The following is an 18,084-nucleotide window of genomic DNA, read 5'->3' as shown; positions in this document are numbered from 1 at the left end:
TCAATACATGAACAGGCGAGCACATCACAATGAGCTTCATTCAGAACATCAAGGCAAGGGGTCTCAGAAAGACTCCCTGTAGCTGACAACCAGTTGCACTTTTAAGATCACAGGCGGAAGATTTCTTGACATCCTGATGCTTAGCTATTTAGACAGACCTCCTCCTGAGCCTGCATCCTTCTGCTCCATGTGTATTGAGCTCATACCTATGTGTCTGGTGTGAGTTTGCCTCATTGGGTACAGTTTGCTGTCCATGTGTATCCCAGCTATTCACAAGAATGGGCTACTGCACCAGTGTCTCTGTGGTGAGCATGACCCAGGTACTTTCCATTCTAGAGGGCTGTGATGGAGCCCTCAGGCAAGGGGAGTGAAACCTAAAGGAGAAAAGGATGCGATATACCACTTCTAACGTGGTGTTGATGGAATTGATGGGGATGAGGGTAGAGAGAGTGGTACCTTGTAGTGATACTTAAGGCCTTTGCAGCGATCATAAGAAGTGATAGTTGGCATGGTGGTAGTGGTGTGACAAAGACATGGTGGGCAATGAGGAAGCAGGTGCCTGTGACCGACATTTATTTTTTCTTCAGCGCCTCTCTCTCAAGTGATCTATAAGCTCTCAGATAGAGCAACTATTTGCAGCTTGATTCGAATGGCTTACTTTTGTTTGGGACAGTGTTCTTTAGGAGAAAGGCATTATATAGCCTCATGGAAGGAGCTTCCTTCTTAAGGGTACAGTGTCTCATGTACACTGCTGAATCAAGATGCCATCCTTTTCCTGTGTCACATGAGGTGCGCAAGTTGAGACCACAGACAAAAGCATGTAGGGAGGCGGAGAGTGGGTGGACACAGTCTTGGGCAGGGCTTGTACCAAGGCCAGGCCAGAAAGAGAAGGGTTCAATCTCAGGGCAATAGCTGTCTAGAAAGCCTCTACAGAGAGCAGGAGGAGGCAGGGGATGGCGTATTGGTTAAGAGCACTTGTTTTTTTTTTTTTTTTTTTTGTTTCTTTTTGTTTTTTTTCAAGACAGGGTTTCTCTGTGTACCTCTGGCTGTCTTGGAACTCACTCTGTAGACCAGGCTGGCCTCAAACTCAGAAATCCACCTGCCTCTGTCTTCCAAGTGCTGGGATTAAAGGCATGCACCACCACTGCCCGGCAAGAGCACTTGTTTTTAAAGAGAACTTATATTCAGTTTCCAGTTCATATGGTGGTTCACAATCACCCTTAACTCCAGTTCCAGGGCAAGAGACGATATGCTCCTCTGACTCCTGTGGGCAGCAGACAAACACGGGTGCGCATACACACATACAGGTAAAAGCACTTACACACATGAAATAATAAAGTGAAGAAAGTCTCTGTATGCCATGCCCTATCTGCCCCTCCCAGAATGTCTACTATATGGGTCACCACATGTCATCCTCCCGAAAGCATTCCATTGCTAAGAAGACTCAGAAATCCCTGAGCTGCAGTGTACCCTTCAGGCCTCAGCAGAGCACAGCCTTCCTTCCTCTGGGTTACTTACTTCCATCCCCAGTGGCTGCTCAGATTCTACAACCTTCTATTTGTTATTTAAAATTTATATAAACAGCCCCAACAATTGTTCTGCTTAGTGGGACACCTGGGTCTTTTAATTTCTGAAGTTTCCAGGTGGTTTGTATCTTGAGGTAGAATAAATGCTGCACATCTACAAAGCTATGTGTGTAGTGAGTGTTTGAATGATGTAAGCATCATCCATAATCAGAGAGTATTGCCCCTGCTTTCTTAGGGAAATGCTTAGTGCTTATGTACATCATTGCAAAGGCAAAAGTATGTAAACATTGCATATTGTAATAGTTGTGCAGTTTGTATTATGTGATTCATAAGCTGGAATTTTATATATGATGATTGATTTTTTTTAATAGTTGACTAAACTGCTTCAACTTAGAAAAAGAAACTATCCAATGGTTTCTATTCAGTTTCCAGATAAAAGCTTCTGTTGGAAGTACGGTGCTGGATGGTCATACCCTTGAACCTGTGACTCCTGGTTTCAAATCCATGTGCTCTCCTCCGTATAACGCAAGCTTCCCTCTCCCATGCATATGTTCAGAATATATAATAGGTTGTGTGCTATATTTTATATGATTAATGATTGTTATACATAATTGCGTATCTTCCTGTGGAGTCTGTGTTCAATATGGTTCATCTCTGGCAGGTCAGGAGGCAGCCAGGCTTTTCAGAATATCAGGATGGCTCCTTTTGTCAGGAGCTCATTTCCAGGTCTAACAACACAGTTATGGCCAACATGCTGTGGCCTCTGTATAAGGGACTTCGTAAACAGCCTCTTCAAGGAGGATGTGTCAGTCTGCTCCACCAGATATCAATATTCTTTCCCTAGTTCAAAGTGTGATTCTTGTGTCTTTTAGAGAGGCAAGGACAGACATCATGAAAAGCTTTACTTTGAAATCACATATCTCAGAATCTGGTCCAAGAGGCAAATGAGTTCTCAGATATCTTAAATGTAAGTACAGCCACCAAACTGTAAAGGTCTTTTGCTTTGAAACTTGACATTTGAACACAAATGCCCTCTCTTTTTGTTAAATATGAGACAGATACAAGAAATGTCCTAACCATAAAGTACAGCCAGTGGGTTGTTTTTACTTGTCTGTTCTGGGTTACCCACATCAAGACAAGCCACCAATTCACTACTGCCACCATACTGTTCCTGACATTTTAGATTACCTTAACCTGTCCCTGAATCCACATATGATTTTACACTAGGCATACACACTGTACTAAAACTTGGAATAAATAACACAGGGTTTAGGTTGCTGATGTTATAAACAAAGGATCCAATCAGCATCTGTAGGTAGTCAGATGGGGCAAAGGGCAAAATTGTTGTTTAGAGGGTCAAAGTGTGTGAGTGTGTGTGTGTGTGTGCGCGTGTGTGACACAGAAAGAGTATGAATGAATGAATGAATGAATGAATGAATGAATGAATAGAACAGTGCACTTGGGACAGTCAGATAACAACTTTAGGGAGGGAGTCTATTCACTCCACCATAGGTTTCAGGGACCCAGCTTAGGTTCTCAGGTGTGAACAGCAAATGCTCTGACCTGCTGAGCCATCTATCACCTTGAAAGTACTCTGATTCCTAGCAAACAGTCCTTTGATGCTCCACTGCAAAGCCCTGGTGCTTGCCCATCCACCCTCTGTTACTGGAGACAGTGTCCTGATGCACAGTTCTAGTTGCTGGAGGACCCACGTGAAGACCTAGTTGCACATCTGCTACATATGTGTGTGGGGAGGCCTAGGTCCAGCCTGTGTATGCCCTTAAGCTGGTGGATCAGCCTCTAAGAGCCCTCAAGGGTTCAGCTTAGTTGACTCTGTTGGTCTTTCTGTGGAGTTCCTATCCCCTTCAGGGCCCACAGTCCTTCCTTCTATTTTTCTTTATGAATTCCCAAGCTCCATCCACTGTTTAGCTATGGGTGTCTGCATCAGTTTCAGTTAGCTGCTTTTGTGGAGCCTCTCAGAGGACAATTATTCTAGGCTCCTGTCTGCAAGCATAAGAGAGTATAATTAATAGTGTCAGGTTTTGGTTCTTGCCCATGGGATGGGTCTCAAGTTGGATCAGTTATTGGTTGTCCATTCCCTCAGTCTCTGCTCCATCTTTGTGTCTGCATTTCTTGTAGACAGGACAAATTTTAGGTCAAATGTTTTGTGGGTAGGTTGGTATCCTTATCTCTCTACTGGGGGTCCTGGAGGAGGTGGCCACTTCAGGTTTCGTGTCCCCACTGCTATGAGTCTCAGCTAAAGTCACCCCTATAAACTCCTGGGAGCCTCCCCTACCCCAGGTTTCTGGCACATCCTAGAAATGCCCACAAACCTCCATTCTCGCCCAACTCTCAACCCTCACCCCACCAGTTGCAGATTTCCATTCTTTCTCCTGACTCTCTGACCCTCTCTCTTGTCTTTCTTGAACTCTTCCATTCCCCTCCCCCAACTCCTCTCCCACCTAGTTCTCTCCCTCTATCTGCTTATGACTATTTTATTTTTGACATGTTTAAATACATTTAAGCAGCATTTTCGTAGTTTTGAGCCTACTGAAGAGGATTAGTCTGATAAGAGTGGTCTACATAGTACTATCCTAACACCAGTTAGATTAAAACCATCTCTGCAAGGGTCGTGCCTCCTGCATGGGGTAGCAGTTGTAGTTGCCCCTGTAGCTGAGACATTCAGTCACCTCCTCTCCCTTAAGGCTGCAGTCACGCTGAGGCTGAGAGACAACACTAGTACCCATTCTTTGCTAAATCCCCACCCCCTTGATTGTGTTCTTTGTCATGTAGTTCAGTGAAATTAGCAAGTGCCCTAGTACCAAGCTCTCCCTGGAGCTCTTCCTATGTCCCTGCTTGCCTTAGAATTCCCACAGACCTGGCCATCACCATAGTGGTTTTCTTTCTGTGAGGTGTATCTTTATTGCTCAGGAATTGTCACAGTCCTCATCCTCATACATTTTCTTTACGGTACAGCTGACAGACAGTGACATGAAACTGTCTTGATTCCTTTTTACTGATCATTGCTGGCCTATTCACACGTTCCTGACTTTGCCATTAAGCACTTTTCTTTTTAAGCCCAAGTTCCTCCTCCTCACACCACTCTGTGATCTTCTGTTTCCATGACTACTTTATAGATTAGGAAATGGCCAAGAAGATGAATTTGATTGCGGATGATAACGCAGGGAGGCAGCGTGGGAGCCAAGGTGAGGACTCAGAGCCAGTGATTAGAAGTCTGTGATGCTGAGCTGCTTGGATAAGAATTTTCTGGGACACACGGCTGAGGCTCAGAGTGTCTGTCCATGTTGAGGCATGCCCAGCACCCCTCGCTCTGATTTTTATGAGAGAAGAGCAGCTGAAGAAACCTAGTACACTTTCAATTACCCAACACTAAAAGTACTACCCACCATTAAAAAAAAAAAATAATCCCATTATTTAGAATGCCACAGAAGAACTTGGGGAATATTATGATAAGTGAGATATGCCAGTTAGAGAAGCAGATGTTGCATAATCTTCTGTGTGAAATCTGAAAAGGCTCAGCATGTGTAAGCACAGTGCATGGACACTGTGGGGACTGGAAAGGGAGAAGACATGAAGAGGAAGATACTTACACAGGGCACAGTGGTTCCACTGGATAGAAATAAAGTTTGGGAATCGTTGGACACTAGACTAACTGTTGCTAGCGGCATACATTTTGTCAGAGAGGAAAAGATAAGTTATCCAAGTGACATCAGTCAGTACCACACAGCATTCCTTGTTACGTGCATAGGGCATAGCTGTAGGCCATTTCGTTTGTCAAATTGAAGCACATTAACACAAATCAAATAAGAAGAAGCTGAGCAAAGCACAGTCTCCACCACACATTAGTGGGCCTCATCCAATTACTGAAAGTCACATTAGGGACTTTCATGTGACAGAAGGGTTGACAGACATTCCTTATATGGGGAAGGGTTTATTCTGGTTCAGAGTTTAAAAGATTCAGTGAGGTGGGAACAGCATTCGAGCAGGATGACCTTGTAGTTAAGGTGACACTGCATTAAGTGGCCAAAGAGCAGAAAGCACTGGGATGGACCTCAGGCTGACCTATAAACGCCATCCCACCTTCCATGACCCAATCCCTTCATCTAGGTCCCATCTTCTAAGGGATCCACAAACTCTCAAAATGCTGGTGCCACATGGGGACCAATTGTTCAAGGACATGAGCCTATGGGGAATGATTCATGAGGAAATTACAACAAAGGATCTAAGGAGAAAGACTAGGGGTACTGGGAATAAAGAATCCTACCCAGGTATTTGTCAGATTTGACATAGCAATATTGATTTGAACTTTATGCTGTTGAATAGCTAAAACACTTAATAATCACATCAAAACTCTGCAGGCATGCATCTATGACCCTTGTTGAACTGGCCCTTAGCTCATCTGCCTCTGCACTCCCTGGTCATCCTGAACTGCCTTCAATTCCGTATCCAGCTCAGTCTCATATCTGAGCCTCGGCCACCATCCAGATCTCCCCAAGCTGCCACCAATACCTTGATCCCTCTCTAATACCTTGATTTCTCTCTATATATAATACCTTGATATCTTTCTTTCTCTCTGCCTCCTCCCTCCTTTCCTTTTTCTCTCTCACTTGCTTCTTCCCTGTTTTTTCCCACCTCTATATAAATATGCACATTGTGCTTTATTATGTATTTTATCTCTAAGCAGATTAAAAGTTTGATCTAAACCTCATATTTAATGCAGGCCATGTTCTGGGGAGAATGTCTATTAGGTTTGAATCTAAAATGTTGCCTAAACGATCATGTTTTGGGTTCTTGATCCCCATATTGTAGCACTATTTTATGAGTTGGTGAGACCAAGCTGACTGATGTAGGTCATTTTTATTGGGTTTGTGAAGTGACTCAACCCCTCTTTCTGGTGCACTTCCTGCTCTCTGTTCAGTCAAAACCTCAGATTCTGACACCTCAAACCCCCACAGCCCACAGCCGTGGGTGGATCTATTCCTCCTCTCTTACATTGCCTCCGTCATGTATTTTGTTACAGCAACACAAAAGTAACTAGTAAGAAGATGATTACCTGGGAAGCAGCAGTGATGGAACCATGAAGGTGTTCACCAAGATTTCAGAGAAAAGGCCATGAGACCAGACATGAAACAGACAAAAGGGCCATGTCCCATGCTGCAAGCCCCTGATGGCTCTGCTTGAAGTGCCTGAGGGTGTAGCTTAAGTTGTAGTGATGTTAGAAGAAGATGCAGACGTTGTATGGACTTAGCCCAAGAAACAAGCCAAATGCTATACAAATGACAGATCACAAGGTGCATGGTGCCATTCAACCCCACTGGGGCTGAGCCATGAAGCTACAGAACACAGTGAGCTGATGGAGGTTTTTTTGGTTCCATTTTTGCTACCCACTCCCCAGTTCGTCTCCATTGAATGGGAATGGACACTCTTTGCTGTTCTATGCTGGTCGTAGGAAGCTTCTTTGTTTGTTTTGTTTTTTATTTTTGTTTTAGGCAAGGGTGTAGAACCTTTAGGAAACTAGGCAACCCAACCCCAAAGAAGTAATTCACTATGGATACACCTCAGAAAGTGACCTAGGCCCTGCTTCTGGAATATTCTTTTCTTTCAGATTGTGAGAAGCCTCCTCATCACACTCCACTACCACCAAAGAAGTTGTGTCTGTGACCATGCATTTCTCAGGATGATAAGCTAAATCTTCCTGAAACCACAAGCCAAAGTAGACCAGTCATCCTTTCAATTCAGTCAGGTAATTGATCAAAGCAACACAAAATCAACCACTAGCATGTATATACAGATGGCTCTATTCTTGTGTAGAAACACTAACAGCCTACTTCCAAGGACTAGAAGTTTCTCACATATCAATGCTCATGGTTTTTTTAAATTAAGTTATTTATTATGCTGTGTTTTTTTAAATAAGTACACTTATCTGTGTGGATAGATGCACCTAAACCTGGGCATATACATAGGCTGAAGGAGGGACTCAGGTATCGTTATCCTGGTCTATCACTTTGTCTTAGTGTCCTGAGACAGGGTCTGTCACTGAGCCTCTGGCTAAGCTGTTGGTTTTTGACGCCCTGTGTTCTTCTTCATGTTTTGCAATGCTGAGGATATAGATGAATTTGGACCATGCAGGCCTTTTCATATGTGTTCTGGGGATTTGAACTCAGGTTCTTATACTTGTCCTACAAACTCTATTAACCACTGAGTCATCCATCTCCCTAGCTCCTGTCAATATTTCTAAGTGATGAAAATTACTCAGTGGATGTTTTCCGAGTGTGCTGTAGAACATGGTAGTTTCTGAAGTAATATAGAAAATGGCTTGTGTAGTCTTGGAATCATGGAGTCTTAAGTGGAGAGAAAACTTAGATATTTGTATAATCCCTTCCATTTACCTCTGAGAAAGCAAGGAGCCAATTATGTGCCTCTAAAGGAGACTGCTTGTGCCTGCAGCCACAGTGCTCTGAGGAACTCTATCTGCAGGGAGCTGTTCAGAACTGTAGACCCCTCCATGACTCAGAGCTGGATGATTACTCCTATTCCTCACAGTTTCTCTGAAGCCCACACTACCATGGCATGGCCCTGCCACATGCGGTGTGGTAGCCAGGGGTCGAACCTTTAAAATTTTAGCACTTAACTCTAAATCCTTAATCATAGAAAGTAGAAAAGCACAATGTACTATTGACACCATAATGTTCAACTATAATTTTGATACATTAAATCTACTCTTGGGAAAATAACCCTGATTCATTTCCTGTGAACAAAAATTCCACTCAGACTCTGAACCCAACTAACTCTTTACAACAGAGAAAAGGCTGTAGACACCGAGGATCAGAGCTGATGAACACCGTGTCATGGTTTGAATGAGAAAAGTCCCCCATAGGCTCCTATATCTGAACACTTGGTTCCTGGTTGGTAGCTGTTTTGAGGAGAACTATGGAACCTTTGAGAGGCTGTATTGGTTGCTCTTCTGTTACCTTGATAAAATACCATTACCAAAGCAACTTATAGAAAGACAGTTTATTTGGGCTCACAGTTGCACAGGGATAGGCGTCCATCACAATTACAGCAGGGAGGCAGGGCAGCAGGTTGAGGAAGCGATGGCTCATATCTTGAACAGCAAGGATGAAACAGAAAGCAAATTGCAAATGAGAGTCTTTAAATGCTCAAAGCCTGCCTCTGGTGATGTGTTTCCTTCAGTAAGGCTATACCACCTAAACTCCCCCAAACAGCATGGCCAACTAAGGATCAGGTGCTCAGACACATGAGCCTATGGGGGCTATGCTCATTCACCCACCACAGAGGGAGAGCCTTGCTGGAGAAGGTATGTCCCTGAGTGCAGGCTTTCAGAGTCTATAGCCTCTCCTTGATCCACTTTCAGTTCTTTCTCTGTGTCCTTAGTGTGGATGGAGATGTGATTTCTTAGCTTCCTGTTCTGGCCGTCTACTACCCAGCCACCCTTACTATTGTGGACCTTATCTATGGAAATGTAAGTTTCCAAAACTCTTCCTTCTGTACATTGTCTTGGTCATGGTGTTTTATCACAGCAACAGAAAGGTAACCGATACACACTACCTCCATCCCTTGTCTATGCTGCACACCACACACCAATGGCCACACATGTTCACACACAAAAGCAAACAAATGAATCAGCAAAGCCCAAATAAGCAACACCATTGCGCTTATTAGAAATCAGAAGATAAAAGATCAAATGCTATGGAGAATTTCACACAGTTCATAGAGAATCTGTCTGAAACTCATACCCTTCGACCCTCAGGAGAAGAAAAGGTGTTTGCCATCTTTTCTCCCCATGGTTTGTGGGGACTTGCTCCGTGAAGGTTGCTGGTACTCTAACACACCCCTAGACACCGCTGTGAGAATGGAAAGTCAGACTTACATAAGTAGATGACAAATGAATGAAGCACATGTCTTACAGTGATCTGTCCATTAATAAATCACCGCCAACAACATCCAGCATTTCGTTTGTAAGGGAAGAAGGTAGAATGGCTTCAAATACTGCCAGAGGTTTTGTGGCCTTTCATTTATTACCTTTTTCTGAGGATGGTTGCCATCAATTGTGATGTGTTTATCACGTGACACCATAAATATATGCTGCACACAAGGAAACACAGCACATGGATCAGGGTATTATCTGTGTCTAGACACACTGCATTAAGAGCTGAGAGTATGAATATGTGGCTGTCACTCTCTTAAGCCGTACAAGTAATGGAATATTTTTCATTTTCTTGACACACCTTTCAGCCTGCTGCACCTCAGGCAGTTCTCAGTGTCTCCGTTTCCAAGGCAATCTCCTTTGACATTCAGAGGAACTTTCTGTGCTGTGCATTTACTGGATATTGCAGGAAGATGTGGGCTTGTACCAAACATCGCAACTCTATAAAGAGGGAAGGAGAGGCCTGGCATTGAGTGATAGAAAGTGTACCAGGACATGACAGTGTCCAGGGCATACAATACATGGGGATACAAGGGACATTGGAAAGGACAGAGGAACAGGGTGACACAGTGAACTCTCATTGTGCCTTAATAAAATCAACCTTTAATAGAACTAACTCATCATTGTCTTCCCATGTGAGGGCTCCCCAAGTATTTCTGTGTCTGAGATAAAATTTATGTAGTGAAAATGTCACCATCATGACCATCTTAAAGTACAACATTCAGTGGATTTTCAACACAGTCATACTACCGTGCAGACATCTTCTGGCTGCAGAACATTTTCTCCTAAAATGCAGTCACCCCAGTGGTCCTGGCAATGATCAGTCTTTCTGTTGCTGCATATCAGTTTATTCTAGACATCTCGTATAGTAAATGCAATCTGAGCCGCATATATATATATATATATATATATATATATATATATCATTCAGTATGTTTTCAAGATTTGACCATACTGTTGCATGCAAACATACTTTATATACTTATACCACACCTGCTTTGCCCAGATACACACACACACACACACACACACACACACACACACACACCCCTCAATATAGGGATGTATCTTATTTCAATGAATTGTATATAGACTGATGGGCATTGGGTTGTTTCCCTGGTCACTGGGATATATTCATCTTAAAACATCTGCTTTTCTGACTTTTTGCTACATGTTTTAAAACATGCGCAGATCACTGGTGATCCCACCAGCCTCCCATTGAGAGTTCTGATCCAGTGGTCACACAGGTGGCTCTGGTTAAAACTAAATGTGGCACATACAGAGCTCGAATTGTAAATCTCGGAGAGGGATTGATTGTTAGGGATGGGGCAGAGATAGGAGCAGATAGACAGAGAGAACCAGAATGCACTGCTTACATGTTTGACACTTACAAATAACAAACTTAGTAAACAGTAAATAAAAGGATGTGGAAGATGATCCAGGAGGAGCAGGGGGAGAAGGGTTGGATAGGATCAAAAGGCTTTGTATACATGAATGGAATTCTCGAAGAATAAATAAAAAACAAACACACGCTCACACTTCTAAATGAGTTGTAACCCCCTTTCTGTGCACACTCTCCGGATGGCAGAATAGCCTTTGTTTTGTGAATGTCCTCGCTAACCAGATCTGACACCACAGAAGTTAGCCAGGGAGTAACCTGCTTCCACGAAGTGCCATAGAAGGGAGACAAAGCCATCTTCTGCATTCTCATCCCAAAGTTGGCTGGTCGGTCCACTCTGCTGACTTTCTCTCCTCAGCTCATCTGTCCCATGTCTTCCTCCCACATCACCGTAATTACGGCTGAATTACTTTGCTGCACCATTTTGAATTGCAATCCTATATACCTGAGAAAGAAGACAGACTCCAGGCCTGGGGTGGAAAGTAATTCCTGCCTCAGGGTTGGCCTGGGTAGTCCTGATTCGCTCGTTAATCAAGGTTTCTCAATCTCCGCTCAGTTGACACGTTGGCCCAGGTAATTATCTTCAGGCTCGCCTGTGTATGGCGGGGTAGCTGTAGTCCCAACCTTCATGCGCTACACGCTAATAACAATCCCCTGCTCTCCTCGGGCAGTATAAAAAAATATCTCTGCACGCACTGTCAGTGTCCTCCAGAGAGGCAAAGATCATCCCTGCCCGAGGCCCCTGGGCCCGAAAGAATGGGATCAGCTCATTATTCTCCAGAACTCCCTGTCTGGTGCTCATGTGACTGGGAACGTGGAAGTCAGTAAGCAACTGCAGGTAGGAGAGGGTTATCTACCAGGAAATACACATGTTTGTTTAGGCTCCACACCGTCTTATCTGGGGACCAGCGGCTGATTACAGGCTCAGGGCTTCTCATTTGAGATTGCCCGTCTGCTACTGCTCATTAGACAGACTTTCATTTGGAATCTGTCCCTGCTTTGTGCCCTTTTTGAAGAGAGGAGTGAATAAGGTCATGGGGATTAATGGCTACTAAAAGCTATTCTATTCCAATGTTTCTCCAAGGAAAACTAATCACCGAGCTTTCTGAACGAGGGGCCCTAACAACAATGCTAGAAGTAGCTGGTAATCTCTAATTGGATGGTCATGAAAATCTTCCCATTAATTTTTATGTCCCCCTTCTAAATTATCTGTGGTCAGTCACTGCTAAAGAGGGCAGAAAGACGTGTGAGCAAGCAGAATATTTTAACCCAACATATCATATTTTATTTATTTTATAAATTTTAATTACGTGTGTGTGTGTGTATGTGTGTGTTTATGTGTGTGTATATGTGTGTACATGTGTGTGTATGTATGTGTGTATATGTGTGTATGTGTGCATATGTGTGGTATGTGTGTGTATATGTGTGTATGTGTGTGTGTATGTATGTGTATGTATGTGTGTATGTGTGTGTCTGTGTGTGTGTATGTATGTGTGTGTGTATGTGTGTGTGTGTACACACGTGAGTGAAGGCACCCATGAATTTCACAAGACAGTGCCTGATCTCCTGGACCTAGAGTGAGATGATAGGTTATATGTTAGTGATATGATAGTGCTCAGAGGCCACTCCTCGAAGACTATGGGAATGGAACTTCTATCCCCCATAGCTCCTGTGTTGGATGAGGAAGCCACTCATGCTAGAGTTGTGTCTTGTGTTTTCATTCTCATCTGTCAGGGCATGCCTCTACCCTTCCCCTCCGTGTAAGTTACTCTGAAGATGACTGATTGGAAGGTTTCACTACTATCCTCTGAGTTCTCTGTTTCCTTTGGACTTTTGACTTCTGGGTTGTGAACTGACCTGTTAGGATACATCCCTCTTCCTTGGAGCTCATGTTGTTAACTTGATAAACAAACAATCTGCTCCCCAATCCCAACCAAAGCTTTTCTCCACTCTTTCAGAAAGATTCCTTACAGCGTGTCTCCTTCTGTGACTTGTAAATGTTACCTCTACTCTGAAATTTGCTAACCACATTTTCTGTCTACTTCTTCTACTTCTTTGCATACGTTATCCCTTGTGCTTTTGTCTTTTATACCCCAGCAAGTGAACAAACAGGATTCAGGAGACCTGGGTCAGGTCCATCTACTACCTACAGTCTGCCCCTTCTTGGACCACTGTCTGTATAATGGGTTGTTCTTTTCAAACTTTGTGCAGTACGAATGTGAAGCTTGACTATAGTTCTTTTTATTCATTTACCAAAGACTTCTCTGTCAATCTTGTGCATTTTCTTTATCTTGTTCAGTTATAGAATCTTTTACATTTTTCCCTCTTATTTTCTCCTGTGTTGTCTTGATCTATACTAGTATGGAAGTGTGGGAAAATCCCTGATCTTGTCCCCTGTAAATGTCTTGGGTGCTGATGACTTATCTAGATTCAATGTCTCTTGGACAAAGATGTCTGTCTGAGGAGAAGACAGGAATCCAATCTATCTGAAGAAAAATGTCCCCCAAATCCTGTTCTACTTCCCTCTGCAAAGCAGTCAGTCTTTCTCTCTCTCTCTCTCTCTCTCTCTCTCTCTCTCTCTCTCTCTCTCTCTCTCTCTCTCCCTCCCTCCCTCCCTCCCTCCCTCCCTCTCTCTCTCTCTCTCTCTCTGTCTCTGTCTCTCTCTCAAAAAAAATCTGATGAAAAGCAGAAAGTACTGAATGCTGGTTCGATAAATAGGCACGTTTGTAGATTGGTGATGTCTACACTGGGGTCGGATAGGAGATATGGGAAGCACATCAGAATTCCAGTATCTACGCTCAGCTCAGACCAATTCTTCCATCCCTCACCCAGCTCCCTATTCCTACTTGGAGAAAGCTTTGAGAAAAACAAGGAAAGCAAAAAGCCTTTCTTCTGTAACCTGCAGGGGGCAGTAGTAGGTAGAGGCAAAGCTAAACAGACTGTTTTTGTGACTGCTCAGAAAGAAAGCAGTGGTTTCATGGACTGCAGTATGAAAAGCAGAAACCACTGAATGCTGCTGGTTCGGTAAGTAGGCACATATTTGCAGATTGGTGATGACTACACTGGGGTCGGATGGGAGATATGGGAAGCACATCAGAATTCCAGTACCTACGCTCAGCTCAGACCAACTCTGGTTCCTTCTGGGATCATCAGGGGGTCAGATATGTATCTTGTTTCTTGGTACTTTTTATAATTCTGTTTTGGTGCTAGAAGAGAAACATTTAAAGTTCTTTTGTCAGCGAGGGGCCCTGCTGGAGCCCTGAGCTGCAGCCCACGTTTCAGACTCAGAGACCCTCAAGGCTCGGGGTGTTTATCCTATGCTGCAATTGCACCTTCCTTTCTTTCGCAGTGTGATTTGCTGGCAAGGGGAGCTGTCTCCAGCTCAGTGACACTCTACAGACCACGCAATTCAATGATGTGTTACCCAAGGTGGAGAGCTTCCAGAATCGTTTCTTCTCAGGGATGCAGAAAAGGGCTGTCCCTCGTGCCAAATAAAGGATTTACCCTCTTGTCCTCCAAGCAACTGGAGGACATAGCCAGTGGAACTCGAGAGGGCTGGCTTAGCAGCTTCATTCTGTTTGGAGATGGACAATTTTATTCAAAGTAGATCCACCATTATGTAATACTGCACAGTGTTTATTCTTAAGGTTTAAAACTGAGAAATGTTGCCACCATAAGGGGTGCTCGATGGAGCTACCAGCCAGGAGGTTCACACAAACCGCAGCTTACTGGCAAATCATTGGGATCAGTCTTCCGGCCATTTCAAAGAATCTGACTTTTATATTTTTAGACAGATTGAGGAAAAAAAAAGGGGGTATTGTATTTCACAACTTGTGAGTAATTTTAAAGCTTCTAAGGACAATACAGGTGATTTTTAGATAATCATTTTTTAAAAAAAATATTTCTGGAATCTAATTGGCATAAAGAATCTGGAGATACCGGGCAGGCTTCCAAGTCAGGAGAAGAAACAGCAGAGGATTGTGTGTGGAAAGGCATTTGACAACAGCTACCACAACCAGGAAATTAGATGTTTTCGAGAATCCAGTGATTCCTTTTCTGCGAAGTTGTCTTGAGAAACACAGATCAACTCGTTCATGGACCTTTATGTCTTTGACAACAATCCTGGTGAGAAATAGTGATAACCTACAGACGAAATTCTGATTTATTGGTAAAGCCATAAAATCATTCCATTTATTGTATAAAGGCAAAACTTTAAAAATCTGCTAACCAAATCTAAGAAAACCATGAAGTGCTGGTGTAAGCGTAGGCATACAAATCAATAGAATCAGATTGACAGTCTCAAGCAAATCCATATATTAAAATGAGATGTCTTAAAGTGAGAAGGCTCAGAATACTCAGAGAAAGGGTTGTATTGCCAATGGTGTTGTTAGGACGATGTGCAAAAGGAGGAGGAGGAGGAAGAGGAGAGGGAGGAGGAGGAGGAGGAGGAGAAAGAGGAAAGAAGAAGAAGAAGAAGAAGAAGAAGAAGAAGAAGAAGAAGAAGAAGAAGAAGAAGAAGAAATTGGACTTCACCCCAGGTCATACATGATAACTAAATAAAAATGGGCCAATAGTAGGGAAGCTAAAAGTACAAATAGCCTTAGAAGAAAATATTGATGTCAATTGTCAATCTTCAAGACAGACAATGGGTTTGAGATCAGAATCCCAAACATGGAATATGAGTGACAATAGAAAATGAGATGGCTAAGACTTTCTTAAAAGAGAAAGCCATGCTTCAAGTGACGTTATGGAGAAGAGAAAGACAGTAGACAAAATAAAATTATTTATAATTCACACATTGGTCAATGACCTAGAGCCCCAAATATATGAAGAAACCAAAAACTCAACAATAGAAAGACAGCCCACATTAAAAACTGGCCCCAGAGCCAGGTATAGAACCTATACAGTATATAACCTTTACAAAATATTTATTTATTCTATGTATATGAGTATACTGTAGCTGTCTTCAGACATACCAGAAGAGGCATCAGATCCCCTTACAGACGGTTGTGAGCCACCATGCCATTGCTAAGAATTCAAATCAGGACCTCTGGAAGAGCAGTCAGTGCTCTTAATCCCTGACCCATCTCTCCAGCCAACATGCACAGTACATAACCTGTATAGTATATAACCTACACAGTATATAACTTGTACAGTATCTAACCTGTACAGTATCTAATCTGTACAGTATATAACCTGTACAAAATGTAACCTTTACAATATATAACTGAACAGTATAGAAACTGTACAGAATATAACCTGCACAGTATCTAACCTGTATACAACATAATCTGTCCAGTACATAATCTGTATAGTATATAACCTACACAGTATATAACCTGTACAGTACAAAACCAGTACAGTATATATAACCTGTACAGTAATATCCTGTATAGTGTATATAACCTGTACAGTAACAACCTGTACAGCGTATATAACCTGTACAGTATATATAACTTGTACAGTATATAACCTATAGAGTATATAACCTGTTTAGGATATATAACCTGTACAGTATATAAAACTATATGCCTGAACAGGCATGTGAAAAGATAGTCAAGGCCTCTAGTTGCCATAGAAATCCAAACAAAATATTGATGGCATAACATTTTTGTTTTTTTGAGTGGTGGTTGTATTTTGTTTTTTAAAGGTAAATGACTGCTTTTCATGCAGCTGTAGGAATCTTGGAACGCTTCTAAACCAGTCATTAAAATATGAAATGGCTCAGTTTCTGTGGGATTCCGTGTGGTCACTCTTCCAAAAGTCATATATAGATGTATTTAGAGTTCTTCTAAATACAGGCTCAGAAAGAATTGCAAGGAAGTAATCAATAAATATCTGCTTATAGCTCAAGGCATGTATACAATATCTAAGAGGTAAAACAGCTGAGACATCCACCAAGAAATGGACAGATAAACATTGGTCTGTCCATGAATGGTATATGCTACAGATTTAAAACAGCACAGTGTACTGGTTTGTCCTACAATATAAGAGTGCCTGGGAAGATAGTTCTGGGTGAAGAAAGACAAACACAAAAGGTTTTGTGTTGTTAACGATTCTCTTTTATGAAAGACACAGAAAATGGAAATCCTTGGAAACACCATGGAAAACTCTGAGATGAGAATGATAGGAACCAGTGGGAAGGTTAGATAGTTTTCCTTGGAAACTTATCATGTTTAGAAACTATAAAGAAACATGATTCCGGACCACTGTAAATTTACTAAATGCCACTGGGTTTTTCACTTCAAACAATGTCAATGATCCTATGTGAATATCTTCTCAAACATTCTAAGTAGGACAGCGTTGGCTAGCTGGAGAGCAGAGCCTCATGCCAGAGCCTGATCCACACTGGCCTGAGCAGTCCAAGTTCCTTGGCCCCTCTGTCTCAGAGATCTGAAGTGAAGACTAAAGGTGATAAGCCAGGATTGGCACATGGCAGTAACCAGATTTTATCACACATATGGGTGATTTGTATTTTTCTGCTCGTATTTTCTGAAGTTTTCATAATGGAGAAAGCTTCATTATAGTGTCTCTCAGAAGTGAAGCAAGAGAGAGCCAGACTCAGCTTCTCTGGAGTAGAGAGCCTTTGGTGCTACAGAGCTGGGCCACTGAGATCAGGAGAAATGTTGAAGTTTTGGTTGACAAAGTGGGAACAGACAAATTTGGAGTGAGACTGTGCACGCTACATCTTTAAACATAATAAACACCAAATAAAGACTTGATGGTGCAGTCTTGCCCGAAGGTCCTCCTCTTCTTGTTCCCCGCCCCTTTAGATTCACATTGAAATTTTAGAGTTCTTAGAAGCTCCAGCTTTCCCTTCCCCGCTGCTATCACTGAAGTTCTTCCTTGCAGACTGAAGCTGCACAGAGTAGGTCTGTCCAGTGACCATCTCTGCAGCTAGAGGAAATCAGGGATACCAAGGATGGTGGAGTTTGTTTTGTGTGTCCCCAATCTTTAGAGAAGAGGAAATATATGTAGTGTGTGTATGTGTGTGAGTGTATGTGCATGTGTGAGTGTATGTGTATGTCAGTGCACGTGTGTGTGTGAGTGAATGTGTGTATGAGTGTGTGAATGTGTATATATGTTTGTGAGTGTGTATATGAGTGTGATTATATGTGTAAATGTGTGTATACATGTGTATGTGTGTGTGAATGTGTGTATGTGAGTGGGTGTGAATGTGTGTGAGTGTG

The 18,084-nt window shown here is 42.6% G+C and overlaps 1 pseudogene; it reads left to right on the top strand.

Moving 5' to 3' along the window:
* The first annotated feature begins 4,671 nt into the window (after positions 1-4,671).
* LOC114634103 overlaps positions 4,672-18,084 on the top strand; it is a 40,404-nt pseudogene continuing 26,991 nt past the window's right edge.

This window comes from Grammomys surdaster, unplaced genomic scaffold (assembly GCF_004785775.1).
Source record: "Grammomys surdaster isolate TR1022 unplaced genomic scaffold, NIH_TR_1.0 843, whole genome shotgun sequence".
Lineage (NCBI taxonomy): Eukaryota > Metazoa > Chordata > Mammalia > Rodentia > Muridae > Grammomys > Grammomys surdaster.
The sequence above is the reverse complement of the archived record's forward strand: the minus strand, read 5'-3'. Positions and strand labels throughout refer to the sequence as shown.